Here is a 12888-nt window from a genome sequence, read left to right as displayed (position 1 = left end):
AATTTTATGAGTTTTCTTGCCTAAAAAAGTTATCCTTTTCATCATACAGTAAATTCTTATGCATACTTTAGTTTACTTCTAAGTTATCAGTTCAGAACCCCACCTAATACAAATTAATTTGATTATAATGACCCCGTATTATGTTGTAGTGTTTATTCTCCTTCCACACTGTAGCTTGAGGTGTGAACATGAAGTCCGTCTACTTTCTCCACTTTACACTCTGTTGACTTTCCAGTGCATCTGGATAGAGGCCAGGTACTTCAGCACATGTGGCCATGGCTACTGTGCACAACCCTGGCTTCTTCCTCTCTGGCTGCTCTGCTTCTCTTCCCTTGTACACTAGGCCCTAAAGCCTAGGACCATCAGACTGGTAGGAGCCCACTGAATGTCACCTCACACATTCATGACTTGGTGGTATGAAATGTCAAGCGACTCTTTATCCTTCATTAATATCTTTTACATTTGTTGTACTATATTGATCCATCTCATGTATATCTGCTTCTACTTTAGAATAAAATTTAGATCTTATTTCCTTTTATGCACTGTAAACTTAATGGACACATACTGAGAATTTAATGATTTTTTTCTCAAACTCTTTAAACTACAACAACGGTCTCTCAAAATTGTGGGAAGAAAATCCTAGGGCTCACCTTTATATTCATCTAAATACATGAAGAAGTAAATTGAAATATTTTATGAGTTTAATATGCAGATTCTAGAAGAGTATATTGGCTCACGCCAGTGATCTCAGAACTTTTGAGAGACTGAGTCAGGAAGATTGCTTTGTGTAAAAGGAATTACATAATGAGCTCCATACCACAGTGAGACCCTATCTTAAAAAAAGATTCTGTTAGCATTCTCACTTTGCCATATATGAGTGTGTGTACGTGTGTGTGTGTGTGTTGTGTGTTGGGAGATGTAAGTGAGGCGTATTTTTGAGAGATTTTTAGAGGTTCCAAGAAAAGAGATTGACAATTACAAATCTTGGCCTTGTTCATTAGCTCATTTTTAAATTATATTGTATGAACTAAAATAACCCAGAATTGAGAAACTGGTTAAACATTACTGTAAAGCTTCATGTATCAAGGACAATTCTGGTGAATATTTAAAACCTAACAGAAGGTTTTAGGCTAAGCATGGTAGCATGTGCTTGTCTTGAGTTGTTTTCTAGTGTTGTAAAGGACATCATCACCAAAAGCAACTTGGTGAGGAGAGAGTTTGTTTCTGCTTACGTGTCCCAATCACAGTCCATCACAAAGGAAGCCAGAACAGGAGCTCAAGCAAGAACTCAGGCACAGGAACTGAAGCAGAGGCCATGGAGGAACACTGCTTACTGGTTGTTCCCCATGGCTTGCTCAGCCTGCTTTCTTATATAACCCAAGACCACAGCAAAGGGATGGCACTGCCCACTGTACACTGGACCATCCCATATGGATCATTAAACAATAAAATGCCATATAGACATGCCTACAGGCCAATCTGATGGATACATTTTCTCAGTTGAGGTTCCCTCCTCCATGATGACCTTGTGTCAAGCTGATGAAAGCAAGATGACCACCACAATGCCTATAAACCAAGAAGCTAACAGCTCAGACAGATGTGAGAGTGCGAGAGCAGCCTGGCTACACTGTGAGCTCCAGGACAATCTGGACTACACTGGGCGACATCATCAAGAAAGGTGTGAGCACAGGTGCCCTAGCAGGGCCATTCATTGTTTTAAGCCATTCATACACTGGGTTATTTTAGTTTAAACTGTATGATGTAACTTTAAATTCATTTGGTTTGACTCACAGACTGAATATGAATTGGAGCTGACAACTTCATGTTCTGGAAACATCAGTTTTCCCTTATAATACCTTGATTTTTTTTTAACCTACATGTAAACAACATGAAAATGCCAGCAGAATGTTCTGTTCTGCTCCTGTTCTGTTCTGCTCTGCTCTGCTCTGCTCTGCTCTGCTCTGCTCTGCTCTGCTCTGCTCTGCTCTGCTCTGCTCTGCTCTGCTCTGTTCTGTTCTGTTCTGTTGATATAGTGTCTCTCTACGTAGCCCAAGCTGGCCTGAAATTTACTATGTAATCCAGGATGGCCCTGAACTTGTGGCAAGCCTCCTGAATCAACTTTTCAAATGCAGTTCACAATACACCAGCCATATTATATAATATATACAAAAGACTAAACCCTCAAAACAATATTTTGACCTGTAGATATGGACCTGTACCTCTGAAAACAGCTGAAGGTCTTTAAAGGACATTGTCATAGTATACTAGTCAATGAAGCTATTATCATTAGCTAGGCATTGTTTGCTTCATCATCTTAAAACTCTTTAGAGTAGGACTTAAAATGTGCATAAATACTACTATAGAGAAGTATGTGAATAGCAGATACATGATTGAAAGGTAAGAAAAGAAGGATAGGCAGCAGATAGACAGACAGATGGATGACAGACAGACAGATAGGGTATGTATCCTCAAAACCTAGTGATTACATAAACAAAACATACAGAAACCTCTACTGAGTATGTTCATTTTATTATGTCAAAGTAGAGCACGATGATGGAATAAACGCGGAGTTGTATCGCCAGTAGCATGGAACTCCTTCCTGTTGGGTTATACAATTGTAATAATTCATATGAAGAGGATTTCCTTACAGTAAACTAAGCTACACAAAACTATGGGAGGGGATCATGAGAAAGAGAAGTCAAGGAGAGTAAACAGAATGAGGCAAAAATCTGATGAGAAAGAATTGGTCCCTCCCAGAGGGATCAGCTAGTAACCAGGACATCCCTAAGAAATTCTCCTACACTGACAACCGTTGTCCATGTCTACTTTCTACAAGGGACAAAAACAAAAAGCTAAAGAAAAGCTTTCAATTATGAATCCATAATCAAAGGAGTTGACAACCCAGACAAAAATAAGATTTAAAATAATCTAAGCAAAAAATAAAAATTGTAGATTGATTGATTGGTTGGTTGATTAACCCAAATCAAATTAAATAATGCCACAGGGCAAAGAAGCTAGCAATATAAGCTGAGGTTTAGTGATACATTTGTAAGAAAAGCAATTCATAGCATTTCCATCAGCCAATCAAGGCTTTACTATACATTTTTAAAGTTATTTTCTTTTTGCTTGGTTAGCATTATTTGATAATGGTGAGAATCTTCTTGTAGCAGGATACTTATTCTGCTACATTGCATTCACAGTGAAGCTCGATAATTAGGCAGTAGAAGAGGAGGTGGAGCTAGGGGAGAAAAAAGGAAGGGAAGGAGAGAAAGAGAGGAAGGGGAGGAGAGGAAGAGAGGAAGGGAAGAAGAGAAGGAGGCTATCAGCCATGGAGAACCACGGATGGGTTGAAAGCTGTCCTGGGTAACCACTTCTATCAAAAGGTTAGATATTGGGTAACAACTCTAATTGTGTGGGCATCTTGTTGATTGAGCATTTCTAAATATATAAATCCTTTAGATAATCATTAAGTTTTAAGAGTCTCATTTCTACCAGGTACTGTGAGGATAGCAGATACTGTCTGGGATTCAGCCGAGCTTTGTGGATGCAGTGTAGTGGAATTGCAGGGCCATCCCCCATGCTGGCGTCTCGTGGGTGCCAGAGCCTGTGCATCTAGCTAGCTGGAGCCCCAGTCAGAGCCAAGGAGCAGTGGGAACATAGTGGCTGCCCAGGAACAAGCAGGACCAGGCGACATTTTCTAAATATCACCCCAACGCTTTCTCTCTTAACAATTTGTACACTGTAGTTTTTCTCTATTTACAAGGATATACATTCAGAAAAAAGAAAAAGAACCAGGGATCAATTACTAAATACTGGCTTTACTTGCACTATCTAACTTACTGTTTGTAATAGTTTCATGCAGCATCCTCCTCAGATTCTACAGGTTCTTCAAGAGCACACAGCAGAGATGAAACCCAAGTCTCCAAATCACTATACGGCACTCTATGGTCTAAAACCAAGCCCAAATTCTGTTGATCAGTGATGCTCTCCACATGCTTAAATAGTGCCCTTGAATTCTGGTTGTTTCCAAAAGCATTCAGCACTGCAAGAAGCTCAGCCTTACATGAGTCTGGACACAAAACGTGGCAAATGCAGATAGAGAACAAGAGGCTCCTCCCTGCTGAAAGCAAGGTGAGATGCTTATGTGTCCTTTCTCTTTACATTAAGAAGTTCTTTTTTTCCTACCATGTGTCAGTCTTAATAAATCTTAAATAAACCTTTTGCAAGTCTCACAACTCAAAATATTTCCAAAAGACTAGAGAGCAATCTTGGAAATACAAGCATCAAAGCAGAAAGCTGCCCTAAGTCCCGGGTAAGAGCCTGACTTTAGTGGCCCCCTTCATCCAATTATCAGAATTTCTTTCTGTCATAAAGATATGAGAAGTTTGTTTTTCCTCTAGAGCAGTGGTTCTCAACCTTCTTAAAACTGTGACCCATGTGTGGTGACCTCCAACCAGAAAATTATCTTTGTTGATACTTCATAACTGTAATTTTGCTACTGTTAAGAATCAAAATGCAGGGCTGGAGAGATGGCTCAGTGGTTAAGAGCACTGACTGCACTTCCAGAGGTCCTGAGTTCAAATCCCAGCAACCACATGGTGGCTCACAACCATCTGTAATGAGATCTGATGCCCTCTTCTGGTGTGTCTGAAGACAGCTACAGTGTATTCATATATAATAAATAAATAAATCTTTAAAAAAAAAAAAGAATCAAAATGCAAATATTTGTGTTTTCTGATGATCTTTCCCCAAACCCCCACAAAGGGGTGGCAAACCATAGGTTGAGAACCCCTACTATAGATAAAGCCAATAAGTTAACACAGACTATCAATACTATTAGCAAGTGTATTCATTACTTTTCTCATCTATTTGGTAAAATGTTCTTCAGAAACAAGGAAGGAAAGGTTTATTTTGGCTCACACACTCAGATGTGTTTCAATTCATCACAGCAGGCAAGCCATGATAGTAGGCATGGTACAGGAAGCATGTGATGTCAAGTCTTCATAGAGCACATCCGGTAAGCAGAAAACACAAGATAGAACCAGAAGCAAGGGTAATCATCAAAGACCCGACTCTAGTAGCCAACTTCTGCCAGCCTGGCCCTACCTCCTAAAGGCCGGCATGTGACGACCTAGTGTACAAACACGTGAGCCTGTTGGAGCACTTCACAAACCACATCATCAGGTGAAGATCACATGAACTGTGTATGATGAAATGGGGCCTGTATGCAAGTCTAGAGAAGGGCGGGACATTCCTTTATATCTTCAACCTCTTACCAAACTGCCCGTGAAATCCACTATATTCTAATTTTAAGCTTATTCAATAACAGAACTGTTTCCTAACTTATTACTTTTGTGACAAGACTTTTCAGTCAGATTTTATTTTTAATTCTCTTTCCCCAACAATAATGAATTTGAAGATTTTCTTGCGGACAGAACAGAAGACAAACTCATAGAAAGATGTGTTCAAGTTTCCAGCGTAAAAGTAACTTTTATCCACGCAATGTAATGTCATCTCAGAGGCTTACTGCTGAAAAAGTTCACCCTTTCTAGTTCTTTCTGAGCTCTGGCTGGCTGGTTCAACTCAGCTGTTCTGGCTCAAACTCCTCTCCAAGATGACTGATTCAAACTAGCTTCTCTCAACTTCTTACTGAATTGCTCTGCTTGGCTTCAAACTAAGTGGTAATTTGTTCTAATCTTCTGGCTCCTTGTCATTCTCTGGCTTCAGCTGCCTCTGCTTTGCTGCACTGCACTGCATGGACTCAAGAATGAGCTCAGCTCCACTGCACTCACTGCACTGACTCCCAACTGACTCTCTGACTCTGACTTGACTCTCTCTCTAACTTTAACACTCTCTCTATCTCTCTCTATCTCTCTCTCTCTCTCCCTCCCTCCCTCCCTCCCCCTCCCCTCCCTCCTGCTGTTCTCATGAAAGTCATATGCATCCTATTTCTGACTGATTCTATCAAATCTTGCTCTGATTCTTTACCTTGTCTGCCCCTCAATTAGAAGGCACTTTCAATCATGGCTACTTTCTTCTTCTTCTTCTTCTTCTTCTTCTTCTTCTTCTTCTTCTTCTTTTTCTCCTTCTTCTTCTTCTTCGTCTTCTTCTTCTCCTTCTTCTTCTTTTTTCTTTTTTTTCTTTTTTTTTTTTTTTTTGGTTTTTCGAGACAGGGATTTTCTGTGTAGCCCTGGCTGTCCTGGAACTCACTCCGTAGACCAGGCTGGCTTCGAACTCAGAAATCCACCTGCCTCTGCCTCCCAAGTGCTGAGATTAAAGGCGTGCGCCATCACTGCCAGGCTCGGCTACTTTCTTCTACAGGCTAATTTTACCTTAAAAGTGTGTACTAAGGGAGTGTCTATATTCCAGCTAAATCACACAGACCTAGGTCTTTGGATGTGATTCCTTGCCAGAACAGCCACGTTGATGGACTAAAATTCTTCTACATTCCAGTTATCAGATACACTATACTATGTGGAGTTTAGATGTCACAGTATTAAATTATCAGTTTTATGATCCCAATATTCACTCTTTCCTTGTAATTACTAAGAAACCCTCTCTAAAGACAAAAAAACTTAATTCTAATTTTTCTGGGAGTTACCCTACTTCTATCATGTTTTCCTTCAATCTAAAACAAGTGGTAGTAATCTCCTTAACTGTATGAGGGAAAAAATCATTCAAAAGAAGTAAACTCACTTTAGTACATACTTTGGTGAATCAACCACATTGCTTCCCCAGCATTGAGGCCAGGTTCTACAAGTGTGGGCTGTGCTCAGCTGAATCTCTTTCCAGAAACTTCCATCAGATAAACAGCACCATTTTGTCTACAGTCATGTCTCTTCCAAAGGAACAGCCCCAAATCCAATGAGTGTGGATGAACACAGAGGGCAACAAAGGGAATGTTTAAAATATCTGGTCCAAGGAATGACTCTGAATGGCCATTCCTGCCCTGACTAAGGCTTTGTCGCAACCACAACACCATTTAATTAATCTAGCCAGCCTTGTTTCCCCCTGTTCCTCTTAAGTGCTGTTCCCAGGACCCAGGGCCAAAACCAATAAAAATTAGTTTCCTGTATGCAAAGGTCACAGCCTGTTTCCTGAGGAACCCAACTTAGAACTCTCACCAGGATGAATTTTCTTTCTAAATGCCAAGCAGTTATATATGTCTTACACTGTGATGATAAAACATGATGACTAAAGACAAGTGTTCCCTGATATTCTTTTACGCATACAAAGTTGTATTTAGTGAAGGCTTCAACTATCCCATATAGTGCCTTTTTAGAAAAAAAAAAAACAGCAATTCTATTGAATGTACAGAGCTCTTGGGCTACGTGAGTAGAGGAGCAAGAGCTACATATCAGCCACTTACTCCTTTGGCAGGATTTCCTTGTGCACAATGCTACACAATGCCCTATCTTCAATATAAAAGATTAGTGGGCAGCAGAACAACAATCACCCACCACTCAAAAAAACTTCAATTGCCAGAGGAGCATGCAAATGATAATTCAACAAATGTTCATATCTAAGTACTTAGAATATCATGAAGAGACATCTTTCTAAAGAATAAGTAATACTGTCAAAGTACCTAAGACTATGAGAAGTATGAACCAAAAGAGTCATAATACCCAGGAAAATATTTCATACATCAAATTGAAAGACAAGATAAAAATGGGAAGAAATTACAAAACAGCAAAGTTGGTCAAGAGGTGAAAGCAGTTAACGTACAAGGTAAAGCTGAAGCAAGTTCTGTGTGCTGAGCCTTTGAATAAACAACATATTCTTAGTAATAACTCTTCCTATGAAGTCTTTTTTTACATGTGTTATATGCTGTATATAGTGGATGTACTGTCCAGAAGTCTGAAGGTAAGACGTTCCTAAACATAAGGTCTTCCCATAAAAGGCAATTCAAATCATGTACATATTATTCAAGCCATGCATCTTTAGATGAATAAAGAAAATTAATGTTGTAGGATATGAAATCAACATGCAAAAAAATCAATAGCATTTGTATATATACCAACAACCTATCCTTTTAAAATTAAAGAGATATAATTTGTAATAACAAAAAAAAGTATTCAGAAGAAAATTTAACCAAAGAAAGATCTATAAACTGAAAGCTGTAAAAACAATAATGAAAAAATTGAAGATGACACAAATAAAAGAAAAAGATCCTATATTCATGGGTTAAAAGAATAAATATAGTTAATATATTCATAATGCCCAAAGAAATATTTAGGTTCAAATGGACTGCTATCAAAATAACAATGAAACTTTTCACGGAAATAAGAAAAAAAAAGTCCTAAATTGATATAGAACACACACATTCCTGCCTGAGGCCTACTTCCTTGTCCTTGGCCAATGTCATATTCCTGCCAAGCAACCCATTTCCTTGCCCTTGGCCCATGTCTGATTCTTGCCAAGCAACTCCAAAGGCTCTCCACCTCTACCCCTTTTTCATTTCATTAACAAGACTGAGTCTGTCTTAGGTTGTTCTGACAAGAATGCCTTCTTTACCTGTCATGAAATATGCATTATTTAAAGCAAGGCACTTCTGTCTTAGGTTGGTAAGGCTCTGTGCAGAATCTTACCCATCCTTGGCTTGCCAGCCTGTTAATTTAATAACTCTGTCTGGAGGTCCATTTTCAGGTTCAAGCCATGTACTTGACTGCCAACATGTTGGTGTTGTTGAAGAAAAGCTTTTACACAATGGGTAGGAATGAAAGTATTCCCAGGACAAAAAGGGCTAGCATGATCAAGCTATGTATGCCATTCTTGAAGCTTGACCAAAATAAAAATACTGAACTCAGGCCATGGGTAATTTTATCTTCAGTATCTACCATGTCAACGCACCGCAGAGCAACATTCTTGAAATTCATAAGCTCACTATGTAACATTAAAACATCCAGAGAGGTGTTAGAATTATGCCAAATACACTGCATGTGTCATTAAACTTCTTCCTAATTATAATGATAATAATACTGTCAATTTTAGAACTAACATGAATCCAATGGTATTTGGCATGACACTCGAGATGGCCCTTAAATTCTGAACCTCCCTCCAATTATTTGAACAGGATAAAGAGCATCAATCCCTTGTTCCAAATGCCTGTCTAAATCCTCTTGTATATTCAACACATTAATAACATTTTTTGATAAATGATTGACAAAAGTAGCTGTCTTAACTTCTTGTGTCACAGCAATTGCAGAAGCAGTGGTACTAGCAATCATGTAATTAAAGCTATTATACCATCAATAATCAAGCCCACTACCCTCTTGCTTCTGCTTAAAGCCTGACTTTTTTCTTCTAGCACTTGCAGGAATCTGACATTAGGCTAGAACAAAGAAGCAATTTCAGGTAGTGTAAGGGGCCCCCGAAGGGAATCCCCACTTTCACCTGGAGGAATTGCAGGCACCCAAGGAAACACGGAGACCGACTTGATGCAAATAAGCAAAAGGTAGTTTATTGACAAGGGCCCTTGGGTCGAAAATGCATCCCATGCAAAGGAAGGATTTCGTCCCCAGCTCTGACAGTGTAAAGTTGATATAGGGAACGGTGCAGGGGGAAGGGGGAGAGTGGGAAACTTAGGCTCAGTTACATTTGATTGGGTATTTTAAACATCAGCAATAGGTGTAAATTATCATTTTGGCGGGCATAGCAAGTTTTTCTTGGTGGTCATGATGACTCATATTTTTGGCCATGAAACTTCAGACCTCCTGATAGGGGGAGAAAAACATCAGATGGCCCATTTCTCATTTGGGCATGTTTAGACTTGTCAAGGCCCCTGTCCTTGGTTGTTCTTTCATTCGTGGTCACTCTGCCCAAGGAGGAACTTATTATTATTATTTTGGCTATTCTCAGCAAAACCCCAGTGGTCTGGTGGGCTCTGCTGAGGTATTTTTTTTTCCTCACAGTAGGAATCTAAATCTTAGGCTAGAACAAGAAAGTAGGCTTCAGACATGAAAATGACTTTGGGCTAGGACAGGGAAGTAGGCTCAGATATTTTGGACATCCTGATAAGCCCTTAGAAATAGTAATCATGGAGTCTTCACATAATTGGGTTTAATGCCTTGCTTGTTCTTTGACTATTTGTGTTGATTATCTTGCTTGTTCCTTGACTATTTGCATCTATTGTATTGCTAGACCCTCAGCCTATAACTGACCTTAACACATGAATGTAGTCAAAATGCTATAAGAGCAAAAAGGAGGAGGGGGGATGGGATATAGGGTTCTAGGGAAGGGAAATGGGGAAAGGGGGAAAGGGGATGACATCTGAAATGTAAATAAATAAAATATCCAATAAAAAAAATTTGCTACAAATCTCTCAAAAAAAAAGAACACACACATATAAAGAAAAAATGATAAATAGTTTAAGTTACCTTTAGTGTTGCACACATACATATTGAGGATAGGGGGAAAGAGAGTTATAGAGAGGGAGAAAAACTCTCTAGCTATTACTTTTGTTTTCAAACTATATTACAAAGTTATATAATCAAAATATCATGGTACTTACATAAAACCAGACACAAAGACCAATACAATGGGATAAAAAGACCATAAATTAACTTGCATGTCTTATGATCAGTTGACTTTCAATAATGAAATCAAGAACACACAACATTAAAAGTATACTTTCTTCAATAACTGAAGAATGAAATTTCAGACAACTGAAGAATGAAATTTATCCCTCACATTATGTATAAAAATTGGCTAAAATGTATTAAATACTTAAAACCTGAAACTCGCCAGGTGATGGTGGCGCATGCCTTTAATCCCAGCACTTGGGACGCAGAGGCAGGCAGAGTTTGAGGCCAGCCTGGTCTACAGAGTGAGTTCCAGGACAACCAGGACTATACAGAGAAACCCTGTCTCGAAAAAAACAAAAAAACAAAAACAAAAAAAAACCTGAAACTCTAGAAATACTAGAAGAAAATAAGGGAAGCTCCCCACACCATTGATCTGTTCAATAATTTATTGTTCATACTCCCAAAACTACAAATTAGAAAAGCAAAAGTTGACAAATAGGTTTGCATCAAACTATTGGACCCAGGAGGTTGGAAGGAATCTAGGCAAACTAGAGTGTCTCACAAAGGTGAGAATGAAGACTAGGAAGAGTAGAAAGAGAAGGCAGAGGAAAAGAGAAGGGTCTAGCTCAGTAGTAAAAAATCCTTGATGAGTAATATGGGGAGCTGTAGATTCAATATTGTGTACATGGTTGGGAGGTTGGAAAATCTGACAGTATTAATGAGCATTTAATTAGTATAGGAACTTTTGACAGCAGTATGAAAATATTTGGCTTCCTCTTTCCAGCCAGCACCGAGCGATCTCTCGGGACAACTGACACAAGCGCTGCAAGACTGGGGATAAGAGAAAACCCTACCACAAGAAGCAGAAGTATGAGCTGGGACGGCCTGCTGCCAACACTAAGATTGGTCCTCACCACATACACACAGTCCGAGTTCAAGAAGGCAATAAGAAGTACTGTGCTCTGAGATTGGATGTGGGGAACTTTTCCTGGGGCTCTGAGTGTTGTACTCGAAAAACAAGGATCATTGATGTTGTCTACAATGCATCCAATAATGAGCTTGTCCACATCAAGACCCTGGTAAAGAACTGCATTGTGCTTATTGACAACCCACCATACCGGCAGTGGTACGAGTCCCACTATGCACTGCCCCTGGGCCGCAAGAAGGGGGCCAAGCTGACTCACGAGGAAGAAGAGATTTTAAACAAAAAACGATCAAACAAAATTCAAAAGAAACACGATGAAAGGAAAAAGAATGCCAAAATCAGCAGTCTTCTGGAGGAACCGTTCCAGCAGGGCAAGCTTCTCGTCTGTATTGCCTGAAGACCAGGCCAGTGTGGCAGAGCAGATGGCTATGTGCTCAAAGGCAAGGAGCTGGATGGAGTTCTATCTGCGGAAGATCAAAGCCTGGAAAGGCAAATAACCATCCTTCATAGCTTGTATAATAAAGGTGTTTACTGTTATATGTTAAAAAAAAGAAGAAAGAAAGAAAGAAAGAAAGAAAGAAAGAAAGAAAGAAAGAAGAAAATACTTTAAAATTTTCTCAGTATATACTCAAAGAAATTAAAATTTATATCTCTGCAGCATGATTCTTAACAGTAGAGATTCAAAACCACCCTAAGTATCTATTAGTGAGTGGATAGAGAAATGTGTCATATACAAACAATATTATACTATTTGGCCTTTTTAAAAGAAGGAAATCCCACTATGTGTGACAAGGTGAATGACCTCTGAAACATTATACTCACTGAAATATAGTAAGTTTCATGTGGAATCTAAAAGAGTAGAAATTTGAAACGCAAGTAATAGAAAGGTGTTACCAGTGATCACAGAAAGAAATGGAAAAGAAACTGTTAGTTAAAGAGTATAAGCTTCAGTTACATGTGAGAAATAATTTTAGTAATCCATTATACATCCTGGTGACCACATAGTAATGTATATTTTAAAACCGCTTTTAGCCAGGCAGTGATGGCACACGCCTTTAATCCCAGCACTTGGGAGGCAGAGGCAGGTGGACTTCTGAGTTTGAGGCCAGCCTGGTCTACAGAGTGAGTTCCAGGACAGCCAGGGCTACACAGAGAAACCCTGTCTCAAAAAACCAAAATAATAATAATAATTAAAAATAAATAAAAACTGCTTTTAGAACATTTAATGTTTTCACCATAAAAATATATAAGTAGGTTAGAAATAAGTATATCAATTAGCTTGATTAATTATTCTGAGATATTGTACTCAACAAATAAAGTTATTATTTGTCTATTTTTTTTAAAAAAAAACAATCACTGGTACCTAAGACATGAGAAAACTAACTAGTAAACTTAGAATGGCACTCAGCCTAGGCCACCAGAAAGCTCAGAGAACTGAGG

General features: G+C 38.9%; 1 pseudogene; it reads left to right on the top strand.

Moving 5' to 3' along the window:
* The first annotated feature begins 1520 nt into the window (after positions 1-1520).
* Positions 1521-11945, top strand: LOC114619784 (annotated as a pseudogene).
* Positions 11946-12888: the final 943 nt, after the last annotated feature.

The sequence above is a fragment of the Grammomys surdaster genome, unplaced genomic scaffold (genome assembly GCF_004785775.1).
Source record: "Grammomys surdaster isolate TR1022 unplaced genomic scaffold, NIH_TR_1.0 165, whole genome shotgun sequence".
Lineage (NCBI taxonomy): Eukaryota > Metazoa > Chordata > Mammalia > Rodentia > Muridae > Grammomys > Grammomys surdaster.
This window is presented reverse-complemented; position numbering and strand designations above follow the sequence as displayed.